The sequence below is a fragment of the Ranitomeya imitator genome, chromosome 4, assembly GCF_032444005.1.
Source record: "Ranitomeya imitator isolate aRanImi1 chromosome 4, aRanImi1.pri, whole genome shotgun sequence".
In the NCBI taxonomy this organism is placed as follows: domain Eukaryota; kingdom Metazoa; phylum Chordata; class Amphibia; order Anura; family Dendrobatidae; genus Ranitomeya; species Ranitomeya imitator.
In genome coordinates, this window is record NC_091285.1 from 90,227,319 (window position 1) to 90,252,952 (window position 25,634).

The 25,634-nt window shown below is 44.0% G+C and overlaps 8 non-coding genes across 8 annotated transcripts; all 8 read left to right on the top strand.

The window, feature by feature from the left end:
- The first annotated feature begins 2,363 nt into the window (after positions 1–2,363).
- Positions 2,364–2,445, top strand: TRNAL-UAG (transfer RNA leucine (anticodon UAG)). The gene has a single exon. It is a non-coding gene; the product is annotated as a tRNA-Leu (tRNA).
- Positions 2,446–2,684: 239 nt separating this feature from the next.
- TRNAL-AAG (transfer RNA leucine (anticodon AAG)) lies at positions 2,685–2,766 on the top strand. The gene has a single exon. It is a non-coding gene; the product is annotated as a tRNA-Leu (tRNA).
- A 399-nt stretch (positions 2,767–3,165) lies between these two features.
- On the top strand, positions 3,166–3,247 carry TRNAL-AAG (transfer RNA leucine (anticodon AAG)). The gene has a single exon. It is a non-coding gene; the product is annotated as a tRNA-Leu (tRNA).
- Positions 3,248–20,128: 16,881 nt separating this feature from the next.
- Positions 20,129–20,210, top strand: TRNAL-UAG (transfer RNA leucine (anticodon UAG)). Its single transcript has one exon. It is a non-coding gene; the product is annotated as a tRNA-Leu (tRNA).
- A 239-nt stretch (positions 20,211–20,449) lies between these two features.
- On the top strand, positions 20,450–20,531 carry TRNAL-AAG (transfer RNA leucine (anticodon AAG)). Its single transcript has one exon. It is a non-coding gene; the product is annotated as a tRNA-Leu (tRNA).
- Positions 20,532–20,930: 399 nt separating this feature from the next.
- Positions 20,931–21,012, top strand: TRNAL-AAG (transfer RNA leucine (anticodon AAG)). The gene has a single exon. It is a non-coding gene; the product is annotated as a tRNA-Leu (tRNA).
- Positions 21,013–23,496: 2,484 nt separating this feature from the next.
- On the top strand, positions 23,497–23,578 carry TRNAL-UAG (transfer RNA leucine (anticodon UAG)). Its single transcript has one exon. It is a non-coding gene; the product is annotated as a tRNA-Leu (tRNA).
- A 239-nt stretch (positions 23,579–23,817) lies between these two features.
- TRNAL-AAG (transfer RNA leucine (anticodon AAG)) lies at positions 23,818–23,899 on the top strand. Its single transcript has one exon. It is a non-coding gene; the product is annotated as a tRNA-Leu (tRNA).
- Positions 23,900–25,634: the final 1,735 nt, after the last annotated feature.

Sequence of the window (25,634 nt, forward strand, 5' to 3'; positions counted from 1 at the left end):
AACCATTTTACAACAGACCTGTAGGTTCAAATCCCACTGCTGCCAGTAGTAAGAGTTCCTTAAAACCTTTTTATCTTATTCTTATAACTATGCTAACATACAAAATTAGCATATGCTTTAATCCCACTGCTGCCAGTATTATGAGGTCTTGAAATGTTTTTGTACTTATTCTTATGATTTTGCTAACATGCAAATTAGCATGTGATCTAATCTTCTTTTGTATTTGTATGATTTTTCGGTTTTCGGTTAAGATAAAGACCGTTGATAGAATCATTGGTTTTTCCTAATGTTTAGAGACATGCCCTTTTTCCAACATGCACTAATTTTAAATGTTGTCAAATGTACTTCACTTACTCTAAGGAAGCCTACTTAATCATGCTGAGTATGACTCAGCAGTATGAGTTCTTGAAAATCTTTTGATCTTATTCTTATAATTATGAAAACAGACAAAATTTGCATGTGCTTTCATCCCACTGCTGCCAGTATGATATGTGCTTGAAAATTGTTTTGAACTTACTCTTATGATTTTACTAACATACAAACTTACATGTGTTTTAATCTTCTTTTGTATTTGCTTAAGTGTTTTCTTTCTGGTTAAGATAAAAACAGTTGATAGAATTATTGTTTTTTTCCTAATATTTAGAGACATGTCTGTCATGATATGTACTTTTGCCCTGTCCTGTATTTGAATAATATGCCATTTGATGTATGTAACTGTTCTCTGGTTTCTATTAGCTGTAATTTATGTATTTTCTTGTGCAGGGAGTTCACCTGTAACAATATGTCTCCTTCCCCCAATACTTGCAGCCCTAAGCTATAATGTAATTAAGGTTTGTCAACACCACTAGTGAAGAATAGCCATTCTTTCTCACAGCAGGTGGCTAGTCATATGTACATACTAGATAGACTAAGAGGAGCCGACCAGTCTAGAATCTTCAGGTGGACCCAACCATTGAATAGAAGGTGTGACCCCTACCCCCCTTCATGGGCGGATCCCAGGAGCTCAGATAATCCATTCTTATTTTTGAGATCAGATGTGAGTTGATCCTTAAAGGGGAAGGAGTGGGGATTCTTAGCTGAGGCAAGACCCCACGTCCATCTGTGACTGCGGAAGCGTACGGGATGAGACTTGAGCTGAGGACATATCTCGTCGTTCGTGAGATTGTTTTGGGATCCCTTGGACTCATGTGGACTATTGCTTTGTTAGCTGGCACAAGGATTATCTGGAGGTGCCCCCGAATCTGTTCTGTTGGACTCGTGGAAGGACTATTGTTTCGTTTATCGGGTGCGGGATTACTGGAAAGCACCTCCAGATCTGTTTATTTACTTGGGCTTATTGTGGACTTCTGGTGGACTTGAAGGACATTATGGATATTTGATGTTGTATGCTCCTTGCTTTAATAAATCTCATTGGATCATCCCTCGGCCTGTTGTCCCTTCCTGCTCTGCTGTACACCCCGTCACAAACTGGTTGGCAGCAGTGGGATCAGAGCAGAAGGAATGGAGGACAAAGGCCCATCAACATTGGGAACCAGCACCGCAGAGTACAAGAGCTGGACTGCGATGAACCTACAAACAAAGGCCCATGAAGTAGGAGTCCGTTTTAAAGGACTCTCCAAGGAGCAGCTAATTGAGGCTTTGGAAGGAGTTCGCCTGCAAGATGACACTGAGGAAGGATCCTCACAGCAAATGGAGGAAAGACTGCAGCCGGAGGTAAATACCCAAAAAAGTCAGTGGGTTGTGTGGTACGAGGAGGAGTTGGCATTTCTGGGAGAAGAGGCCACCATAGACGATAAGAGGAAGGCCATTCACAGAGCTCAGGAGATGGCATTGCTGGAGCAGATCGCTTTGGAAGCAGCTAGAAGCTCCAGACAGACTGTAACCTCAGCACCCACCATGAGGGAACTCCCCAGAGTGTCCCACAAAGACTTTAAGCCCTTTAATGAGGCTGCAGGCGACATTGAGGGCTTCTTCCAGGACTTTGAGCATCAGTGTTGATTAATGGAAGTCCCGGAAAGGGAGCGAGTTCGACATCTTGTGGGGTTCTTAGAGGGTGGAGCTGCTGAAGCCTATAGAGCTATGGACCCTCGGGGGAACTGTGAGTATGCGGCGATTAAACAGACTATTCTAGAACATTATGCTATGTTAAACCTTGTTATCTTATTCTTATAATTATGCTAACATACAAAATTAGCATATGCTTTAATCCCACTGCTGCCAGTATTATGCGGTCTTGAAATGTTTTTGTACTTATTCTTATGATTTTGCTAACATGCAAATTAACATGTGATTTAATCTTTTGTATTTGTATAATTTTGCGGTTTTCAGTTAAGATAAGGAATCGTAAAAATCATGCTGTTAAAGGTAGCATGGCCGAGTGGTCTAAGGCGCTGGACTTAGGCTCCAGTCTCTTTGGAGGCGTGGGTTCAAATCCCACTGCTGCCAGTGTATTTCTACTTTGAAACTTTTTAGCTTATATTTATGATTTTGCTAATAGAAAAATTAGCATGTGTTTTATTATTTTGTATTTGTATGAGTCCATGCTTTGCTGTTTTGCAAAAGACAGTAGATAGAATCATTGCTTTTTGCTTAGAGACCTATCCATTTTCCACCTTGAAGAAGTTAAAATGTAGGAAAATTCACTAAACTTACTCTAAGGAAGCTGTTTTTATGTAGTATATTAGGGTAGCATGGCCGAGCGGTCTAAGGCGCTGGATTAAGGCTCCAGTCTCTTCAGAGGCGTGGGTTCAAATCCCACTGCTGCCAGTAGGTCTTCAGAACATTTTGATCTAATTCAAATGATTTTGTATTTGCATGAGTGTGTGGGTTTCTGTTTAGGAAAAGACAGTTGATAGAATCATTGTTTTTTCCTATTGTTTAGAGACTTAACCATTTTACAACAGACCTGTAGGTTTAAATCCCACTGCTGCCAGTAGTAAGAGTTCCTTAAAACCTTTTTATCTTATTCTTATACATACGCTAATATACAAAATTAGCATATGCTTTAATCCCACTGCTGCCAGTATTATGCGGTCTTGAAATGTTTTTGTACTTATTCTTATGATTTTGCTAACATGCAAATTAACATGTGATTTAATCTTTTGTATTTGTATAATTTTGTGGTTTTCAGTTAAGATAAGGAATCTTAAAAGTCATGCTGCTAAAGGTAGCATGGCCGAGCGGTCTAAGGCGCTGGATTAAGGCTCCAGTCTCTTCAGAGGCGTGGGTTCAAATCCCACTGCTGCCAGTAGGTCTTCAGAACCTTTTGATCTAATTCTTATGATTTTGTATTTGCATGAGTGTGTGGATTTCTGTTTAGGAAAAGACAGTTGATAGAATCATTGGTTTTTCCTATTGTTTAGAGACTTAACCATTTTACAACAGACCTGTAGGTTCAAATCCCACTGCTGCCAGTAGTAAGAGTTCCTTAAAACCTTTTTATCTTATTCTTATAACTATGCTAACATACAAAATTAGCATATGCTTTAATCCCACTGCTGCCAGTATTATGAGGTCTTGAAATGTTTTTGTACTTATTCTTATGATTTTGCTAACATGCAAATTAGCATGTGATCTAATCTTCTTTTGTATTTGTATGATTTTTCGGTTTTCGGTTAAGATAAAGACCGTTGATAGAATCATTGGTTTTTCCTAATGTTTAGAGACATGCCCTTTTTCCAACATGCACTAATTTTAAATGTTGTCAATAGGGTTGAGCGAAACGGGTCGAACATTTTCAAAAGTCGCCGACTTTTGGCTAAGTCGGGGTTTCATGAAACCCGATCCGACCCCTGTGCGGGGTCGGCCATGCGGTACGCGACTTTCGCGCCAAAGTCGCGTTTCAATGACGCGAAAAGCGCCATTTCTCAGCCAATGAAGGTAAACGCAGAGTGTGGGCAGCGTGATGACATAGGTCCTGGTCCCCACCATCTTAGAGAAGGGCATTGCAGTGATTGGCTTGCTGTCTGCGACGTCACAGGGGCTATAAAGAGGCGTTCCCGCCGACCGCCATCTTACTGCTGCTGATCTGAGCTTAGGGAGAGGTTGCTGCCGCTTTGTCAGAAGCAGGGATAGCGTTAGGCAGGGTCCATTAACCACAAAACCGCTTGTGCTGCAGCGATTTGCACTGTCCAACACCACCCTCGGTGTGCAGGGACAGTGGAAGTTTTTTTTTTTTTTTTTTTCCCCTCAGCGCTGTAGCTCATTGGGCTGCCCTAGAAGGCTCCCTGATAGCTGCATTGCTGTGTGTACGCCGCTGTGCAAACCAACTGCTTTTTTCAAAGCACAAATCCTCTTGTTCCTTCCTTTCTGCACAGCTATCTTTTTTGTTTGTCCACACTTTTTATTTCATTTGTGCATCAGTCCACTCCTTATTGCTGCCTGCCATACCTGGCTGAGATTACTGCAGGCAGGGAGATAGTAGCTGCCTGCCATACCTGGCTGAGATTACTGCAGGCAGGGAGATAGTAATTGTAGGACATTCCCTGTTTTTTTTTTTGTTTTTTTTTTGGTGGGAGATTAAGATTGGCAATTTGGCATTTCTGCTAGAGTGCCATCCCTGTGTGTGCCATCTCTCTCACATAGTGGGCCATAGAAAGCCTTTTCATTTTTCTGTATTTTTTTTTGTGGGGTGTATAAATTCTCCCTGATAAAAATACAGTGGGAGATTAATATTGGCCTTTGGGCTTGTGTGCCAGTCCTGAGTGTGCCATCTCTCTCACAAATAGTGGGCCATAGAAAGCCTATTTTATTTTTTTTGGGGTTTTATAAATTCTCCCTGAAAAAAAGGGAGATTAATATTGGCCTCTGGGCTTGTGTGCCAGTCCTGAGCGTGCCATCTGTGCCAGCCCTGAGCGTGCCATCTCTCTCACAAATAGTGGGCCATAGAAAGCCTATTTATTTTTTTTTTTGGTTTTATAAATTCTCCCTGAAAAAAAGGGAGATTAATATTGGCCTCTGGGCTTGTGTGCCAGTCCTGAGCGTGCCATCTGTGCCAGCCCTGAGCGTGCCATCTCTCTCACAAATAGTGGGCCATAGAAAGCCTATTTAATTTTTTTTTTGTTTTATAAATTTTCCCTGAAAAAAGGGAGATTAATATTGGCCTCTGGGCTTGTGTGCCAGTCCTGAGCGTGCCATCTGTGCCAGCCCTGAGCGTGCCATCTCTCTCACAAATAGTGGGCCATAGAAAGCCTATTTAATTTTTTTTTTTGTTTTATAAATTTTCCCTGAAAAAAGGGAGATTAATATTGGCCTCTGGGCTTGTGTGCCAGTTGTGAGCGTGCCATCTGTGCCAGTCCTGAGCGTGCCATCTCTCTCACAAATAGTGGGCCATAGAAAGCCTATTTAAATTTTTTTTTGGTTTTATAAATTCTCCCAGAAAAAAAGGGAGATTAATATTGGCCTCTGGGCTTCTGTGCCAGTCCTGAGCGTGCCATCTGTGCCAGTCCTGAGCGTCCCATCTCTCTCACAAATAGTGGGCCATAGAAAGCCTATTTTATTTTTTTTGGGGGTTTTATAAATTCTCCCTGAAAAAAAGGGAGATTAATATTGGCCTCTGGGCTTGTGTGCCAGTCCTGAGCGTGCCATCTGTGCCAGCCCTGAGCGTGCCATCTCTCTCACAAATAGTGGGCCATAGAAAGCCTATTTATTTTTTTTTTTTGTTTTATAAATTTTCCCTGAAAAAAGGGAGATTAATATTGGCCTCTGGGCTTGTGTGCCAGTTGTGAGCGTGCCATCTGTGCCAGTCCTGAGCGTGCCATCTCTCTCACAAATAGTGGGCCATAGAAAGCCTATTTAAATTTTTTTTTGGTTTTATAAATTCTCCCAGAAAAAAAGGGAGATTAATATTGGCCTCTGGGCTTCTGTGCCAGTCCTGAGCGTGCCATCTGTGCCAGTCCTGAGCGTCCCATCTCTCTCACAAATAGTGGGCCATAGAAAGCCTATTTTATTTTTTTTGGGGGTTTTATAAATTCTCCCTGAAAAAAAGGGAGATTAATATTGGCCTCTGGGCTTGTGTGCCAGTCCTGAGCGTGCCATCTGTGCCAGCCCTGAGCGTGCCATCTCTCTCACAAATAGTGGGCCATAGAAAGCCTATTTATTTTTTTTTTTGTTTTATAAATTTTCCCTGAAAAAAGGGAGATTAATATTGGCCTCTGGGCTTGTGTGCCAGTTGTGAGCGTGCCATCTGTGCCAGTCCTGAGCGTGCCATCTCTCTCACAAATAGTGGGCCATAGAAAGCCTATTTAAATTTTTTTTTGGTTTTATAAATTCTACCAGAAAAAAAGGGAGATTAATATTGGCCTCTGGGCTTCTGTGCCAGTCCTGAGCGTGCCATCTGTGCCAGTCCTGAGCGTCCCATCTCTCTCACAAATAGTGGGCCATAGAAAGCCTATTTTTTTTTTTTTTTGGGTTTTAGAAATTCTCCCTGGAAAAAAAAAGGGAGATTAATATTGCCCTTTGGGCTTGTGTGCCAGTACTAAGCGTTCCATCTCTCTCTCTCTCTCTCTCAGTCAGTGGGCCATAGAACGCCTATTTTTGGTTTTATTTGTTTTCTAAATTCTCCCTGAAAAAATCATTTTATTTTATTTGGTTTCTAAATTCTTCCTGATAAAATCACATTTTTTTTATTATTTTTTTTTCTAAAGTCTCCCTGAAAAAAAAAAAAAAAAACAGTGGGAGATTAATATTGGCCTTTCTGCTTGTGTGCCAGTCTTGACTCCTGGGTGCGTCATCTCTCAGTCAGTGGGCCATAGAACGCCTATTTTTGGTTTTATTTGTTTTATAAATTCTCCCTGAAAAAATCATTTTATTTTATTTGGTTTCTAAATTCTTCCTGATAAAATCACATGTTTTTTATTTTTTTTTTTTCTAAAGTCTCCCTGAAAAAAAAAAAAAAAAACAGTGGGAGATTAATATTGGCCTTTCTGCTTGTGTGCCAGTCTTGACTCCTGGGTGCGTCATCTCTCAGTCAGTGGGCCATAGAACGCCTATTTTTGGTTTTATTTGTTTTCTAAATTCTCCCTGAAAAAATCATTTTATTTTATTTGGTTTCTAAATTCTTCCTGATAAAATCACATTTTTTTTATTATTTTTTTTTCTAAAGTCTCCCTGAAAAAAAACAAAAAAAACAGTGGGAGATTAATATTGGCCTTTCTGCTTGTGTGCCAGTCTTGACTCCTGGGTGTGCCATCTCTCTCTCTCTCTCTCTCTCTCTCCAATTGTGGTCCATAGAAAGCCTACATTTTTTTTCCTTGATTTGGGTTCCAAAATCTACCAGAGAAAATAACTCCATCAATCATTGGTAGAAAAATATTGGCCTCTGGGCTTGTGTGCCACTCCTGATTCCTGTGTGCGTCATCTCTCACTCAGTGGCCCATAGAAAGCATATAGTTTGTTACATTTGTTTTCTAAATTCTCCCTGCAAAAATCTTTTTTTTTTTTTTGGGGGGGTTTCTAAAGTGTTCCTGAAAAAAATAAAAATAAAAAAAAAATAATAGTGTGACATTAATATTAACATTTGTGCTTCAGTGACAGTCCTGCGTGTGGGGCATCTCTCTAATTTGCAGCCACCAAAAAAAGAGTGTGTAACATTGGGCCTGATTTTCGCTGTGGTCTCACCAACCTGTAAAGGGGTAGCTAAATCATACTGAAGTTATAGCTCACCGTGTAAGTTGTGTGACTGCAACAAATAACGTTAGTTTGGTTACGTTTTTAAAACAATGAGGAAGTCTAGTGGAAGAGGTCGTGGCCGGGGGCGTTCATTGTCAGCTGGTAATGAGGGTAGTGGTAGTGGTGGAGCATCAGGTGGTCGTGGGGGAAAAAATATTGCACCTAAGTCTGGAGCTGTGGAGCCAGGTTCGTCGTCCGGCTACACAAGGCCTCGAACGCTCCCTTTTCTGGGATTAGGAAAACCGCTTTTAAAGCCGGAGCAGCAAGAGCAAGTTTTGGCTTATCTTGCTGACTCAGCCTCTAGCTCTTTTGCCTCATCTCGTGAAACTGGTAAAAGTAAAAGCAGCGCGTCGTTAGTGGATGTTCACGGTCAGGGACAAGTCACTTCCTTGTCCTCTTCAGCAAAAACAACAACAGAGAAGAATGCAGCAGGCGACACAACGGGTTACTCCATGGAGCTCTTTACACATACCGTCCCTGGCTTAGAAAGTGAAGCAGTTAACAGTCCATGCCCATTACAAATTGAATCTGACATGGAGTGCACTGACGCACAGCCACAGCCAGACTACTATGCTGGTCCTTTGACTCAGACCACAACATTGCCCTCGCAGGGTGCTGATCAAGAATCAGACCCTGATGAGACTATGTTGCCCCATCACGAACGCTATACCACCGAACGACACGGTGACACAGACGAAGTTGCGCAGGAGGTACAAGAAGAGTTATTAGATGACCCAGTTCTTGACCCCGATTGGCAGCCATTGGGGGAACAGGGTGCAGGCGGCAGCAGTTCTGAAGCAGAGGAGGAGGAGGGGCCGCAGCAGGCATCAACATCGCCACAGGTTCCATCTGCCGGGCCCGTATCTTGCCCAAAACGCGTGGCAAAGCCAAAACCTGGTGGAGGACAGCGTGGCCATCCGGTTAAAGCTCAGTCTGCAATGCCTGAAAAGGTATCCGATGCTAGAAAGAGTGCAGTCTGGCATTTTTTTAAACAACATCCAATTGATCAGCGCAAAGTCATCTGTCAAAAATGTTCTACTTCCTTAAGCAGAGGTCAGAATCTGAAAAGTCTCAATACTAGTTGCATGCATAGACATTTAACCACCATGCATTTGAAAGCTTGGACTAACTACCAAACGTCCCTTAAGGTTGTTGCACCCTCGGCCAATGAAGCTAGTCATCAACGCAACATCCCTTCCGGCAGTGTAGGACCACCATTTAGCGCACCACCTGCTGTATCTGTGCAGGTATCTTTGCCAGGCCAAAGCAGTCAGGGTCAGGGAATCACCAGTTTCGTAGTAGGAAACACTGCATCTAGGGCACCGGCGGCAACAATACCATCTCCCACCGTCTCTCAGTCTGCCATGTCCACCGGCACCCCCGCTAGTTCCACGATCTCCAGCTCTCCAGTCCAGCTCACCCTACATGAGACTATGGTTAGAAAAAGGAAATACTTAGCCTCGCATCCGCGTACACAGGGTTTGAACGCCCACATAGCTAGACTAATCTCGTTAGAGATGATGCCCTACCGGTTAGTTGAAAGCGAAGCTTTCAAAGACCTGATGGACTACGCTGTACCACGCTACGAGCTACCCAGTCGACACTTTTTTTCCAGAAAAGCCATCCCAGCCCTCCACCAGCATGTTAAAGAGCGCATCGTCCATGCACTCAGGCAATCTGTGAGCACAAAGGTGCACCTGACAACAGATGCATGGACCAGTAGGCATGGCCAGGGACGTTACGTGTCCATCACGGCACACTGGGTAAATGTGGTGGATTCAGGGTCCACAGGGGACAGCAAGTTTGGGACAGTTCTGCCTAGCCCACGGTCTAGTAAACAGTTGTCTGTAGCCGTTCGCACCCCCTCCTCCTCCTCCTCCTCGTCCTCCTGCAGAAGCAAGAGCTCGTCCACAGACCGCAGTCGCACAAACACTCCATCCGCACCTGCCACTGTTGCACACCAGGTCTCCCATTATGGGGCAGCTACTGGCATACGTCAGCAGGCTGTATTGGCTATGAAGTGTTTGGGCGACAATAGACACACCGCGGAAGTTCTGTCCGAGTTCTTGCAGCAAGATACGCAGTCGTGGCTGGGCACTGTAGATCTTGAGGCAGGCAAGGTAGTGAGTGATAACGGAAGGAATTTCATGGCTGCCATCTCCCTTTCCCAACTGAAACACATTCCTTGCCTGGCTCACACCTTAAACCTGGTGGTGCAGTGCTTCCTGAAAAGTTATCCGGGGTTATCCGACCTGCTCCTCAAAGTGCGTGGACTTTGCGCACATATCCGCCGTTCGCCTGTACACTCCAGCCGTATGCAGACCTATCAGCGTTCTTTGAACCTTCCCCAGCATCGCCTAATCATAGACGTTGCAACAAGGTGGAACTCAACACTGCACATGCTTCAGAGACTGTGCGAACAGAGGCGGGCTGTTATGTTTTTGTGGGAGGATACACATACACGGGCAGGCAGTAGGATGGCAGACATGGAGTTGTCAGGTGTGCAGTGGTCGAAGATTCAAGACATGTGTCAAGTCCTTCAGTGTTTTGAGGAATGCACACGGCTGGTTAGTGCAGACAACGCCATAATAAGCATGAGCATCCCCCTAATGCGTCTGCTGATGCAAAGTTTGACGCACATAAAGGATCAGGCGTCTGCACCAGAGGAAGAGGAAAGCCTTGATGACAGTCAGCGATTGTCTGGTCAGGGCAGTGTACATGACGAGGTACCGGGCGAAGAGGAGGTGGAGGATGAGGAGGATGATGGGGATGAGTATATTTTTAATGAGGAAGCTTTCCCGGGGGCACGGGAAATTGGTGGCGTGGCAAGGCCGGGTTCTGGTTTTTTGAGGGACACAAGTGACGTAGATTTGCCTGCAACTGCCCCTCAACCAAGCACAACCGCAGATTTGACAACGGGAACTTTGGCCCACATGGCGGATTATGCCTTGCGTATCCTCAAAAGGGACACACGCATTACAAAAATGATGAACGATGACGATTACTGGTTGGCCTGCCTCCTTGATCCTCGCTATAAAGGCAAATTGCAAAATATTATGCCACATGAGAACTTGGAACTAATATTAGCAACAAAACAATCAACTCTTGTTGACCGTTTGCTTCTGGCATTCCCTGCACACAGCGCCCGTGATCGTTCTCACACGAGCTCCAGGGGCCAGCAGACCAGAGGTGTTAGAGGGGCAGAAATCAGAAGTGGCGTTGGCCAGAGGGGTTTTCTGACCAGGTTGTGGAGTGATTTTTCTATGACCGCAGACAGGACAGGTACTGCAGCATCAATTCAAAGTGACAGGAGACAACATTTGTCCAGTATGGTTACAAACTATTTTTCATCCCTTATCGACGTTCTCCCTCAACCGTCATTCCCATTTGATTACTGGGCATCCAAATTAGACACCTGGCCAGAATTGGCAGAATATGCATTGCAGGAGCTTGCTTGCCCGGCAGCTAGTGTCCTATCAGAAAGAGTATTCAGTGCTGCAGGTTCAATACTAACAGAAAAAAGGACTCGTCTGGCTACCCAAAATGTAGATGATCTAACCTTCATTAAAATGAACCACAACTGGATTTCAAAATCTTTTGCCCCACCCTGCCCGGCTGACACCTAGCTTTCCTATGAAAAGGTCTTGCCTGTGGACTATTCTGAATGACTTTTCCAATCTCGTAATTTTCTTCACCTGATTGTCCAGCATACGACATGTTTCCACCTCACGAAATGGCCAAACTCCCCACACGGGGCCGTGCTATCGCCACTTTGCGCTTGGACCCTTGAGAGTGCTGTTTGTCTGAAGAGGTGGGTGTGGCCGCTTTTGGTCGACGGCACTGCCACTGGGTCCCTCATAGTACAATAAAGTGTCTCTGGCGGTGGTGGTGCGCACCCAACGTCAGACACACCGTTGTAATATGAGGGGCCCTGTGCCTGTAACGCCGGCCACAAGACAGTTCCCCCCCCCAGCTCAAACAGTGCTCTACCACTAGCAAAATTATCTCTCACAGCTTCACCAATGTGTAGTCTAGGCGCTGACATCCTTCAATGCCTGGCACTGACAATACCATTGTTTTGACATTTTTGTTATGTTAGGCCTTCGAAGCCTGTCTGCGGTCCCTTCTTTCTACAACTACTACACTGACCAGGCCACTGCTGGCCGTGTTACCCTGGAACCAATTTAAAAGTGCCTACAGTCAGCCCAATTTTGTTATGTTAGGCCTTCGAAGACTGTCTGCCGTCACTCCTTCCACTAGACTTCCACTGACCATACACTGCTGCCCATGTACCCCTGGAACCAATTTAAAGTGCCTACAGCCAGCCCAATTTTGTTATGTTAGGCCTTGGAAGCCTGTCTGCGGTCACTCCTTCCACTAGACTTCCACTGACCAGACCACTGCTGCCCGTGTACCCCTGGAACCAATTTAAAAGTGCCTACAGCCAGCCCAAGTTTGTTATGTTAGGCCTTGGAAGCCTGTCTGCGGTCACTCCTTCCACTAGGCCTCCACTGACCACACCACTGCTGTCCGTGTACCCCTGGAACCAATTTAAAATTGCCTACAGCCATGTGTTATTATTTTAGGCCTTCGATGCCTGTCTGCGGTCACTCCTTCCACTAGGCCTCCACTGACCACACCACTGCTGTCCGTGTACCCCTGGAACCAATTTAAAATTGCCTACAGCCAGCCCAATTTTTTTATTTTAGGCCTTCGATGCCTGTCTGCGGTCCATTCTTTCAACTACTACTACACTGACCAGGTCACTGCTGCCCGTGTACCCCTGGAACCAATTTAAAATTGCCTACAGCCATGTGTTATTATTTTAGGCCTTCGATGCCTGTCTGCGGTCACTCCTTCCACTAGGCCTCCACTGACCACACCACTGCTGCCCGTGTACCCCTGGAACCAATTTAAAATTGCCTACAGCCAGCCCAATTTTTTTATTTTAGGCCTTCGATGCCTGTCTGCGGTCCATTCTTTCAACTACTACTACACTGACCAGGTCACTGCTGCCCGTGTACCCCTGGAACCAATTTAAAATTGCCTACAGCCATGTATTATTATTTTAGGCCTTCGATGCCTGTCTGCGGTCACTCCTTCCACTAGGCCTCCACTGACCACACCACTGCTGTCCGTGTACCCCTGGAACCAATTTAAAATTGCCTTCAGCCATGTGTTTTTATTTTAGGCCTTCGATGCCTGTCTGCGGTCCATTCTTTCAACTACTACTACACTGACCAGGGCACTGCTGGCCGTGTTACCCTGGAACCAATTTAAAAGTGCCTACAGTCAGCCCAATTTTGTTATGTTAGGCCTTGGAAGCCTGTCTGCGGTCACTCCTTCCACTAGGCCTCCACTGACCACACCACTGCTGTCCGTGTACCCCTGGAACCAATTTAAAATTGCCTACAGCCATGTGTTATTATTTTAGGCCTTCGATGCCTGTCTGCGGTCACTCCTTCCACTAGGCCTCCACTGACCACACCACTGCTGTCCGTGTACCCCTGGAACCAATTTAAAATTGCCTACAGCCATGTGTTATTATTTTAGGCCTTCGATGCCTGTCTGCGGTCACTCCTTCCACTAGGCCTCCACTGACCACACCACTGCTGTCCGTGTACCCCTGGAACCAATTTAAAATTGCCTACAGCCATGTGTTTTTATTTTAGGCCTTCGATGCCTGTCTGCGGTCCATTCTTTCAACTACTACTACACTGACCAGGGCACTGCTGGCCGTGTTACCCTGGAACCAATTTAAAAGTGCCTACAGTCAGCCCAATTTTGTTATGTTAGGCCTTCGAAGACTGTCTGCCGTCACTCCTTCCACTAGACTTCCACTGACCATACACTGCTGCCCATGTACCCCTGGAACCAATTTAAAGTGCCTACAGCCAGCCCAATTTTGTTATGTTAGGCCTTCGAAGCCTGTCTGCGGTCACTCCTTCCACTAGACTTCCACTGACCAGACCACTGCTGCCCGTGTACCCCTGGAACCAATTTAAAAGTGCCTACAGCCAGCCCAAGTTTGTTATGTTAGGCCTTGGAAGCCTGTCTGCGGTCACTCCTTCCACTAGACTTCCACTGACCAGACCACTGCTGCCCGTGTACCCCTGGAACCAATTTAAAAGTGCCTACAGCCAGCCCAAGTTTGTTATGTTAGGCCTTCGAAGCCTGTCTGCGGTCCATTCTTTCAACTACTACTACACTGACCAGGTCACTGCTGCCCGTGTACCCCTGGAACCAATTTAAAATTGCCTACAGCCATGTGTTTTTATTTTAGGCCTTCGATGCCTGTCTGCGGTCACTCCTTCCACTAGGCCTCCACTGACCACACCACTGCTGTCCGTGTACCCCTGGAACCAATTTAAAATTGCCTACAGCCATGTGTTATTATTTTAGGCCTTCGATGCCTGTCTGCGGTCACTCCTTCCACTAGGCCTCCACTGAGCACACCACTGCTGTCCGTGTACCCCTGGAACCAATTTAAAATTGCCTACAGCCAGCCCAATTTTTTTATTTTAGGCCTTCGATGCCTGTCTGCGGTCCATTCTTTCAACTACTACTACACTGACCAGGTCACTGCTGCCCGTGTACCCCTGGAACCAATTTAAAAGTGCCTACAGCCAGCCCAAGTTTGTTATGTTAGGCCTTGGAAGCCTGTCTGCGGTCACTCCTTCCACTAGACTTCCACTGACCAGACCACTGCTGCCCGTGTACCCCTGGAACCAATTTAAAAGTGCCTACAGCCAGCCCAAGTTTGTTATGTTAGGCCTTGGAAGCCTGTCTGCGGTCACTCCTTCCACTAGGCCTCCACTGACCACACCACTGCTGTCCGTGTACCCCTGGAACCAATTTAAAATTGCCTACAGCCATGTGTTATTATTTTAGGCCTTCGATGCCTGTCTGCGGTCACTCCTTCCACTAGGCCTCCACTGACCACACCACTGCTGTCCGTGTACCCCTGGAACCAATTTAAAATTGCCTACAGCCATGTGTTTTTATTTTAGGCCTTCGATGCCTGTCTGCGGTCACTCCTTCCACTAGGCCTCCACTGACCACACCACTGCTGTCCGTGTACCCCTGGAACCAATTTAAAATTGCCTACAGCCATGTGTTATTATTTTAGGCCTTCGATGCCTGTCTGCGGTCACTCCTTCCACTAGGCCTCCACTGAGCACACCACTGCTGTCCGTGTACCCCTGGAACCAATTTAAAATTGCCTACAGCCAGCCCAATTTTTTTATTTTAGGCCTTCGATGCCTGTCTGCGGTCCATTCTTTCAACTACTACTACACTGACCAGGTCACTGCTGCCCGTGTACCCCTGGAACCAATTTAAAATTGCCTACAGCCATGTGTTATTATTTTAGGCCTTCGATGCCTGTCTGCGGTCACTCCTTCCACTAGGCCTCCACTGACCACACCACTGCTGTCCGTGTACCCCTGGAACCAATTTAAAATTGCCTACAGCCATGTGTTATTATTTTAGGCCTTCGATGCCTGTCTGCGGTCACTCCTTCCACTAGGCCTCCACTGACCACACCACTGCTGCCCGTGTACCCCTGGAACCAATTTAAAATTGCCTACAGCCAGCCCAATTTTTTTATTTTAGGCCTTCGATGCCTGTCTGCGGTCCATTCTTTCAACTACTACTACACTGACCAGGTCACTGCTGCCCGTGTACCCCTGGAACCAATTTAAAATTGCCTACAGCCATGTGTTATTATATTAGGCCTTCGATGCCTGTCTGCGGTCACTCCTTCCACTAGGCCTCCACTGACCACACCACTGCTGTCCGTGTACCCCTGGAACCAATTTAAAATTGCCTACAGCCATGTGTTTTTATTTTAGGCCTTCGATGCCTGTCTGCGGTCCATTCTTTCAACTACTACTACACTGACCAGGGCACTGCTGGCCGTGTACCCCTGGAACCAACATCAGAAAATATAAAAATAAGTATTTTGCTTATAAAAAAGAAAATACTGGTGAGATATCAAATGCAGACATTTTAACATTAAAAACAAACACACAACTAAAATCTGGTACAGTACTAAAAATGGCCACCAGCTACAATTACTTTCTCCTGCAAGTAGTTAACTGAAAGTTTTTTTAAATTGAAAACACACATATGGCATCCACCGAGTGTTGTCCTGTCGCGTCTTCTTTATATTATTGCCGAGAAGATGCAAAATAATGAAAATAATAAAATCATTAATTACCAAAATAATAGAGAAAGTCAACACCACATTGCAAATAAACATTCATTCCAAATAAAGAAGCAGGGCGCGTCCGAGGGTGAGTATATACCTAATAAGAATCTAATCACCCTCGGACGCGCAATGCTTATTTCCAACAGCCTTCCTTCCTAAGAATCAGCCCTTCCGTCGTGTAGAGAGACGTTGTGTTACACTCCAAGGTGTTCCCCAGGTTGCCTTTCCTGAGCTTCGATCTACCGGCTCTCGTTTAGTAGTTGTTGGATACTACGCTGCATTAGGCCTTCAAATTGGGTATGGGGTGTAGAGAGATGGTGTGTTCCACTCCAAGGTGTTCCCCAGGTTGCCTTTCCTGAGCTTCGATATTCCGGCTCTCGTTTAGTAGTTCTTGGAAACTACACTGCATTAGGCCTTCAAATTGGGTATGGGGTGTAGAGAGAGGGTGTGTTACACTCCAAGGTGTTCCCCAGGTTGCCTTTCCTGAGCTTCGATATTCCGGCTCTCGTTTAGTAGTTATCGGAAACTACGCTGCATTAGGCCTACAAATTGGGTATGGGGTGTAGAGAGAGGGTGTGTTACACTCCAAGGTGTTCCCCAGGTTGCCTTTCCTGAGCTTCGATATTCCGGCTCTCGTTTAGTAGTTGTCGGAAACTACGCTGCATTAGGCCTACAAATTGGGTATGGGGTGTAGAGAGAGGGTTTGTTACACTCCAAGGTGTTCCCCAGGTTGCCTTTCCTGAGCTTCGATCTTCCGGCTCTCGTTTAGTAGTTGTTGGAAACTACGCTGCATTAGGCCTTCAAATTGGGTATGGGGTGTAGCGAGAGGGTGTGTTACACTCCAAGGTGTTCCCCAGGTTGCCTTTCCTGAGCTTCGATCTTCCGGCTCTCGTTTAGTAGTTCTTGGAAACTACACTGCATTAGACCTTCAAATTGGGTATGGGGTGTAGAGAGAGGGTGTGTTACACTCTAAGGTGTTCCCCAGGTTTCCTTGCCATTGCTTCGGTCTTCCGACTCTCGTTTAGTAGTTGTAGAAAAGTACACTGCATTAGGCCATACAAAATGGGTATGGGGTGGAGAGAGATGGTGTGTTACACTCCAAGGTGTTCCCCAGGTTGCCTTTCCTGAGCTTCTATCTTCAGGCTCTCATTAAATTGTGGTTAAATGGAACAACTGCATTTGGCGTACTAGTTGGTTTGGGGCCTACTATCGGTGTCTGCCACTCCTTGCTGTTCTCCTCCACTGAACAAAGCTGTGCCGCCTGTTTACTACGGTTGCCAATTTTGAACTGCATTTCGACTACTTACTGATTTGGCCCTACTCTCTGTGTCAGCCTCTCATTCCAGTTGTCCTCCACTGCAATGCCCCCTGGTTATTCCTGTGTTACCAATTTTAAACTGCATTTAGCCCACTTTCTTCTTTGGGCCTATATCTGTGTTTCCACTTCATCGTGCCCATTGCCCAGCCAGTGATAGATGAGTCTGCTGGTACATTGACCCATAACGCAACATTCCCCGTGCACGCTACACAACAACATTGTGACCCTGCTGAAAGTCAGGTTGCTCTTCCCGCATACCATACCACCTTACACGGGGACAAAGAGGAAGGTGCAGATGAAAGTGCAGGTTCCTTCATCAGGTGGGGGGAGGAATACTAGTTGGCGACGTCACTGGCACAGGGCCTCTCATAGTACGCAAAAGTGTTGCTGCCGGTGGGAGGCGCCCCCGCCGTGCAAACACACCGCTGTACTTTGAGGGGCCCTGTGCCAGTGCCAATGCCAACGAGTGGGCCCCCCCTGCTTGCTCAGGTTCACAGCACTTGCAAAGTTGAAATACTTACCTCTCCCTGCTCCACTGCCGTGACGTGGTCCAGATTTCCTGGGCCCACTAATTACTTGAACCAGCCCTACCCCCCACAACTTTAGCCAAATGACCCCCAATTTCAAATGCCTTCCAATTATTATAAGGTAAATTACGCTTGACAAGCTTCATTAAGAAGAATGGATGGTTTTGACATTAAAATGGGCACTCTAGGTGTTTTCCTGGCCCCCACTCACTGCCGACTATGCTGCCCCATTGAATTGCATTGGGTTTCGTGTTTCGGTCGATCCCGACTTTACGTCATAATCGGCCGATTTCACTCGACCCGACTTTGGACATAGTCGGGTTTCGCAAAACCCGGCTCGACTCTAAAAAGGTCAAGGTCGCTCAACTCTAGTTGTCAAATGTACTTCACTTACTCTAAGGAAGCCTACTTAATCATGCTGAGTATGACTCAGCAGTATGAGTTCTTGAAAATCTTTTGATCTTATTCTTATAATTATGAAAACAGACAAAATTTGCATGTGCTTTCATCCCACTGCTGCCAGTATGATATGTGCTTGAAAATTGTTTTGAACTTACTCTTATGATTTTACTAACATACAAACTTACATGTGTTTTAATCTTCTTTTGTATTTGCTTAAGTGTTTTCTTTCTGGTTAAGATAAAAACAGTTGATAGAATTATTGTTTTTTTCCTAATATTTAGAGACATGTCTGTCATGATATGTACTTTTGCCCTGTCCTGTATTTGAATAATATGCCATTTGATGTATGTAACTGTTCTCTGGTTTCTATTAGCTGTAATTTATGTATTTTCTTGTGCAGGGAGTTCACCTGTAACAATATGTCTCCTTCCCCCAATACTTGCAGCCCTAAGCTATAATGTAATTAAGGTTTGTCAACACCACTAGTGAAGAATAGCCATTCTTTCTCACAGCAGGTGGCTAGTCATATGTACATACTAGATAGACTAAGAGGAGCCGACCAGTCTAGAATCTTCAGGTGGACCCAACCATTGAATAGAAGGTGTGACCCCTACCCCCCTTCATGGGCGGATCCCAGGAGCTCAGATAATCCATTCTTATTTTTGAGATCAGATGTGAGTTGATCCTTAAAGGGGAAGGAGTGGGGATTCTTAGCTGAGGCAAGACCCCACGTCCATCTGTGACTGCGGAAGCGTACGGGATGAGACTTGAGCTGAGGACATATCTCGTCGTTCGTGAGATTGTTTTGGGATCCCTTGGACTCATGTGGACTATTGCTTTGTTAGCTGGCACAAGGATTATCTGGAGGTGCCCCCGAATCTGTTCTGTTGGACTCGTGGAAGGACTATTGTTTCGTTTATCGGGTGCGGGATTACTGGAAAGCACCTCCAGATCTGTTTATTTACTTGGGCTTATTGTGGACTTCTGGTGGACTTGAAGGACATTATGGATATTTGATGTTGTATGCTCCCTGCTTTAATAAATCTCATTGGATCATCCCTCGGCCTGTTGTCCCTTCCTGCTCTGCTGTACACCCCGTCACAAACTGGTTGGCAGCAGTGGGATCAGAGCAGAAGGAATGGAGGACAAAGGCCCATCAACATTGGGAACCAGCACCGCAGAGTACAAGAGCTGGACTGCGATGAACCTACAAACAAAGGCCCATGAAGTAGGAGTCCGTTTTAAAGGACTCTCCAAGGAGCAGCTAATTGAGGCTTTGGAAGGAGTTCGCCTGCAAGATGACACTGAGGAAGGATCCTCACAGCAAATGGAGGAAAGACTGCAGCCGGAGGTAAATACCCAAAAAAGTCAGTGGGTTGTGTGGTACGAGGAGGAGTTGGCATTTCTGGGAGAAGAGGCCACCATAGACGATAAGAGGAAGGCCATTCACAGAGCTCAGGAGATGGCATTGCTGGAGCAGATCGCTTTGGAAGCAGCTAGAAGCTCCAGACAGACTGTAACCTCAGCACCCACCATGAGGGAACTCCCCAGAGTGTCCCACAAAGACTTTAAGCCCTTTAATGAGGCTGCAGGCGACATTGAGGGCTTCTTCCAGGACTTTGAGCATCAGTGTTGATTAATGGAAGTCCCGGAAAGGGAGCGAGTTCGACATCTTGTGGGGTTCTTAGAGGGTGGAGCTGCTGAAGCCTATAGAGCTATGGACCCTCGGGGGAACTGTGAGTATGCGGCGATTAAACAGACTATTCTAGAACATTATGCTATGTTAAACCTTGTTATCTTATTCTTATAATTATGCTAACATACAAAATTAGCATATGCTTTAATCCCACTGCTGCCAGTATTATGCGGTCTTGAAATGTTTTTGTACTTATTCTTATGATTTTGCTAACATGCAAATTAACATGTGATTTAATCTTTTGTATTTGTATAATTTTGCGGTTTTCAGTTAAGATAAGGAATCGTAAAAATCAAGCTGTTAAAGGTAGCATGGCCGAGTGGTCTAAGGCGCTGGACTTAGGCTCCAGTCTCTTTGGAGGCGTGGGTTCAAATCCCACTGCTGCCAGTGTATTTCTACTTTGAAACTTTTTAGCTTATATTTATGATTTTGCTAATAGAAAAATTAGCATGTGTTTTATTATTTTGTATTTGTATGAGTCCATGCTTTGCTGTCTTGCAAAAGACAGTAGATAGAATCATTGCTTTTTGCTTAGAGACCTATCCATTTTCCACCTTGAAGAAGTTAAAATGTAGGAAAATTCACTAAACTTACTCTAAGGAAGCTTTTTTTATGTAGTATATTAGGGTAGCATGGCCGAGTGGTCTAAGGCGCTGGATTAAGGCTCCAGTCTCTTCAGAGGCGTGGGTTCAAATCCCACTGCTGCCAGTAGGTCTTTAGAACATTTTGATCTAATTCAAATGATTTTGTATTTGCATGAGTGTGTGGGTTTCTGTTTAGGAAAAGACAGTTGATAGAATCATTGTTTTTTCCTATTGTTTAGAGACTTAACCATTTTACAACAGACCTGTAGGTTTAAATCCCACTGCTGCCAGTAGTAAGAGTTCCTTAAAACCTTTTTATCTTATTCTTATACATACGCTAATATACAAAATTAGCATATGCTTTAATCCCACTGCTGCCAGTATTATGCGGTCTTGAAATGTTTTTGTACTTATTCTTATGATTTTGCTAACATGCAAATTAACATGTGATTTAATCTTTTGCATTTGTATAATTTTGTGGTTTTCAGTTAAGATAAGGAATCTTAAAAGTCATGCTGCTAAGGGTAGCATGGCCGAGCGGTCTAAGGCGCTGGATTAAGGCTCCAGTCTCTTCAGAGGCGTGGGTTCAAATCCCACTGCTGCCAGTAGGTCTTCAGAACTTTTTGATCTAATTCTTATGATTTTGTATTTGCATGAGTGTGTGGATTTCTGTTTAGGAAAAGACAGTTGATAGAATCATTGGTTTTTCCTATTGTTTAGAGACTTAACCATTTTACAACAGACCTGTAGGTTCAAATCCCACTGCTGCCAGTAGTAAGAGTTCCTTAAAACCTTTTTATCTTATTCTTATAACTATGCTAACATACAAAATTAGCATATGCTTTAATCCCACTGCTGCCAGTATTATGAGGTCTTGAAATGTTTTTGTACTTATTCTTATGATTTTGCTAACATGCAAATTAGCATGTGATCTAATCTTCTTTTGTATTTGTATGATTTTTCGGTTTTCGGTTAAGATAAAGACCGTTGATAGAATCATTGGTTTTTCCTAATGTTTAGAGACATGCCCTTTTTCCAACATGCACTAATTTTAAATGTTGTCAAATGTACTTCACTTACTCTAAGGAAGCCTACTTAATCATGCTGAGTATGACTCAGCAGTATGAGTTCTTGAAAATCTTTTGATCTTATTCTTATAATTATGAAAACAGACAAAATTTGCATGTGCTTTCATCCCACTGCTGCCAGTATGATATGTGCTTGAAAATTGTTTTGAACTTACTCTTATGATTTTACTAACATACAAACTTACATGTGTTTTAATCTTCTTTTGTATTTGCTTAAGTGTTTTCTTTCTGGTTAAGATAAAAACAGTTGATAGAATTATTGTTTTTTTCCTAATATTTAGAGACATGTCTGTCATGATATGTACTTTTGCCCTGTCCTGTATTTGAATAATATGCCATTTGATGTATGTAACTGTTCTCTGGTTTCTATTAGCTGTAATTTATGTATTTTCTTGTGCAGGGAGTTCACCTGTAACAATATGTCTCCTTCCCCCAATACTTGCAGCCCTAAGCTATAATGTAATTAAGGTTTGTCAACACCACTAGTGAAGAATAGCCATTCTTTCTCACAGCAGGTGGCTAGTCATATGTACATACTAGATAGACTAAGAGGAGCCGACCAGTCTAGAATCTTCAGGTGGACCCAACCATTGAATAGAAGGTGTGACCCCTACCCCCCTTCATGGGCGGATCCCAGGAGCTCAGATAATCCATTCTTATTTTTGAGATCAGATGTGAGTTGATCCTTAAAGGGGAAGGAGTGGGGATTCTTAGCTGAGGCAAGACCCCACGTCCATCTGTGACTGCGGAAGCGTACGGGATGAGACTTGAGCTGAGGACATATCTCGTCGTTCGTGAGATTGTTTTGGGATCCCTTGGACTCATGTGGACTATTGCTTTGTTAGCTGGCACAAGGATTATCTGGAGGTGCCCCCGAATCTGTTCTGTTGGACTCGTGGAAGGACTATTGTTTCGTTTATCGGGTGCGGGATTACTGGAAAGCACCTCCAGATCTGTTTATTTACTTGGGCTTATTGTGGACTTCTGGTGGACTTGAAGGACATTATGGATATTTGATGTTGTATGCTCCCTGCTTTAATAAATCTCATTGGATCATCCCTCGGCCTGTTGTCCCTTCCTGCTCTGCTGTACACCCCGTCACAAACTGGTTGGCAGCAGTGGGATCAGAGCAGAAGGAATGGAGGACAAAGGCCCATCAACATTGGGAACCAGCACCGCAGAGTACAAGAGCTGGACTGCGATGAACCTACAAACAAAGGCCCATGAAGTAGGAGTCCGTTTTAAAGGACTCTCCAAGGAGCAGCTAATTGAGGCTTTGGAAGGAGTTCGCCTGCAAGATGACACTGAGGAAGGATCCTCACAGCAAATGGAGGAAAGACTGCAGCCGGAGGTAAATACCCAAAAAAGTCAGTGGGTTGTGTGGTACGAGGAGGAGTTGGCATTTCTGGGAGAAGAGGCCACCATAGACGATAAGAGGAAGGCCATTCACAGAGCTCAGGAGATGGCATTGCTGGAGCAGATCGCTTTGGAAGCAGCTAGAAGCTCCAGACAGACTGTAACCTCAGCACCCACCATGAGGGAACTCCCCAGAGTGTCCCACAAAGACTTTAAGCCCTTTAATGAGGCTGCAGGCGACATTGAGGGCTTCTTCCAGGACTTTGAGCATCAGTGTTGATTAATGGAAGTCCCGGAAAGGGAGCGAGTTCGACATCTTGTGGGGTTCTTAGAGGGTGGAGCTGCTGAAGCCTATAGAGCTATGGACCCTCGGGGGAACTGTGAGTATGCGGCGATTAAACAGACTATTCTAGAACATTATGCTATGTTAAACCTTGTTATCTTATTCTTATAATTATGCTAACATACAAAATTAGCATATGCTTTAATCCCACTGCTGCCAGTATTATGCGGTCTTGAAATGTTTTTGTACTTATTCTTATGATTTTGCTAACATGCAAATTAACATGTGATTTAATCTTTTGTATTTGTATAATTTTGCGGTTTTCAGTTAAGATAAGGAATCGTAAAAATCAAGCTGTTAAAGGTAGCATGGCCGAGTGGTCTAAGGCGCTGGACTTAGGCTCCAGTCTCTTTGGAGGCGTGGGTTCAAATCCCACTGCTGCCAGTGTATTTCTACTTTGAAACTTTTTAGCTTATATTTATGATTTTGCTAATAGAAAAATTAGCATGTGTTTTATTATTTTGTATTTGTATGAGTCCATGCTTTGCTGTCTTGCAAAAGACAGTAGATAGAATCATTGCTTTTTGCTTAGAGACCTATCCATTTTCCACCTTGAAGAAGTTAAAATGTAGGAAAATTCACTAAACTTACTCTAAGGAAGCTTTTTTTATGTAGTATATTAGGGTAGCATGGCCGAGTGGTCTAAGGCGCTGGATTAAGGCTCCAGTCTCTTCAGAGGCGTGGGTTCAAATCCCACTGCTGCCAGTAGGTCTTTAGAACATTTTGATCTAATTCAAATGATTTTGTATTTGCATGAGTGTGTGGGTTTCTGTTTAGGAAAAGACAGTTGATAGAATCATTGTTTTTTCCTATTGTTTAGAGACTTAACCATTTTACAACAGACCTGTAGGTTTAAATCCCACTGCTGCCAGTAGTAAGAGTTCCTTAAAACCTTTTTATCTTATTCTTATACATACGCTAATATACAAAATTAGCATATGCTTTAATCCCACTGCTGCCAGTATTATGCGGTCTTGAAATGTTTTTGTACTTATTCTTATGATTTTGCTAACATGCAAATTAACATGTGATTTAATCTTTTGTATTTGTATAATTTTGTGGTTTTCAGTTAAGATAAGGAATCTTAAAAGTCATGCTGCTAAAGGTAGCATGGCCGAGCGGTCTAAGGCACTGGATTAAGGCTCCAGTCTCTTCAGAGGCGTGGGTTCAAATCCCACTGCTGCCAGTAGGTCTTCAGAACCTTTTGATCTAATTCTTATGATTTTGTATTTGCATGAGTGTGTGGATTTCTGTTTAGGAAAAGACAGTTGATAGAATCATTGGTTTTTCCTATTGTTTAGAGACTTAACCATTTTACAACAGACCTGTAGGTTCAAATCCCACTGCTGCCAGTAGTAAGAGTTCCTTAAAACCTTTTTATCTTATTCTTATAACTATGCTAACATACAAAATTAGCATATGCTTTAATCCCACTGCTGCCAGTATTATGAGGTCTTGAAATGTTTTTGTACTTATTCTTATGATTTTGCTAACATGCAAATTAGCATGTGATCTAATCTTCTTTTGTATTTGTATGATTTTTCGGTTTTCGGTTAAGATAAAGACCGTTGATAGAATCATTGGTTTTTCCTAATGTTTAGAGACATGCCCTTTTTCCAACATGCACTAATTTTAAATGTTGTCAAATGTACTTCACTTACTCTAAGGAAGCCTACTTAATCATGCTGAGTATGACTCAGCAGTATGAGTTCTTGAAAATCTTTTGATCTTATTCTTATAATTATGAAAACAGACAAAATTTGCATGTGCTTTCATCCCACTGCTGCCAGTATGATATGTGCTTGAAAATTGTTTTGAACTTACTCTTATGATTTTACTAACATACAAACTTACATGTGTTTTAATCTTCTTTTGTATTTGCTTAAGTGTTTTCTTTCTGGTTAAGATAAAAACAGTTGATAGAATTATTGTTTTTTTCCTAATATTTAGAGACATGTCTGTCATGATATGTACTTTTGCCCTGTCCTGTATTTGAATAATATGCCATTTGATGTATGTAACTGTTCTCTGGTTTCTATTAGCTGTAATTTATGTATTTTCTTGTGCAGGGAGTTCACCTGTAACAATATGTCTCCTTCCCCCAATACTTGCAGCCCTAAGCTATAATGTAATTAAGGTTTGTCAACACCACTAGTGAAGAATAGCCATTCTTTCTCACAGCAGGTGGCTAGTCATATGTACATACTAGATAGACTAAGAGGAGCCGACCAGTCTAGAATCTTCAGGTGGACCCAACCATTGAATAGAAGGTGTGACCCCTACCCCCCTTCATGGGCGGATCCCAGGAGCTCAGATAATCCATTCTTATTTTTGAGATCAGATGTGAGTTGATCCTTAAAGGGGAAGGAGTGGGGATTCTTAGCTGAGGCAAGACCCCACGTCCATCTGTGACTGCGGAAGCGTACGGGATGAGACTTGA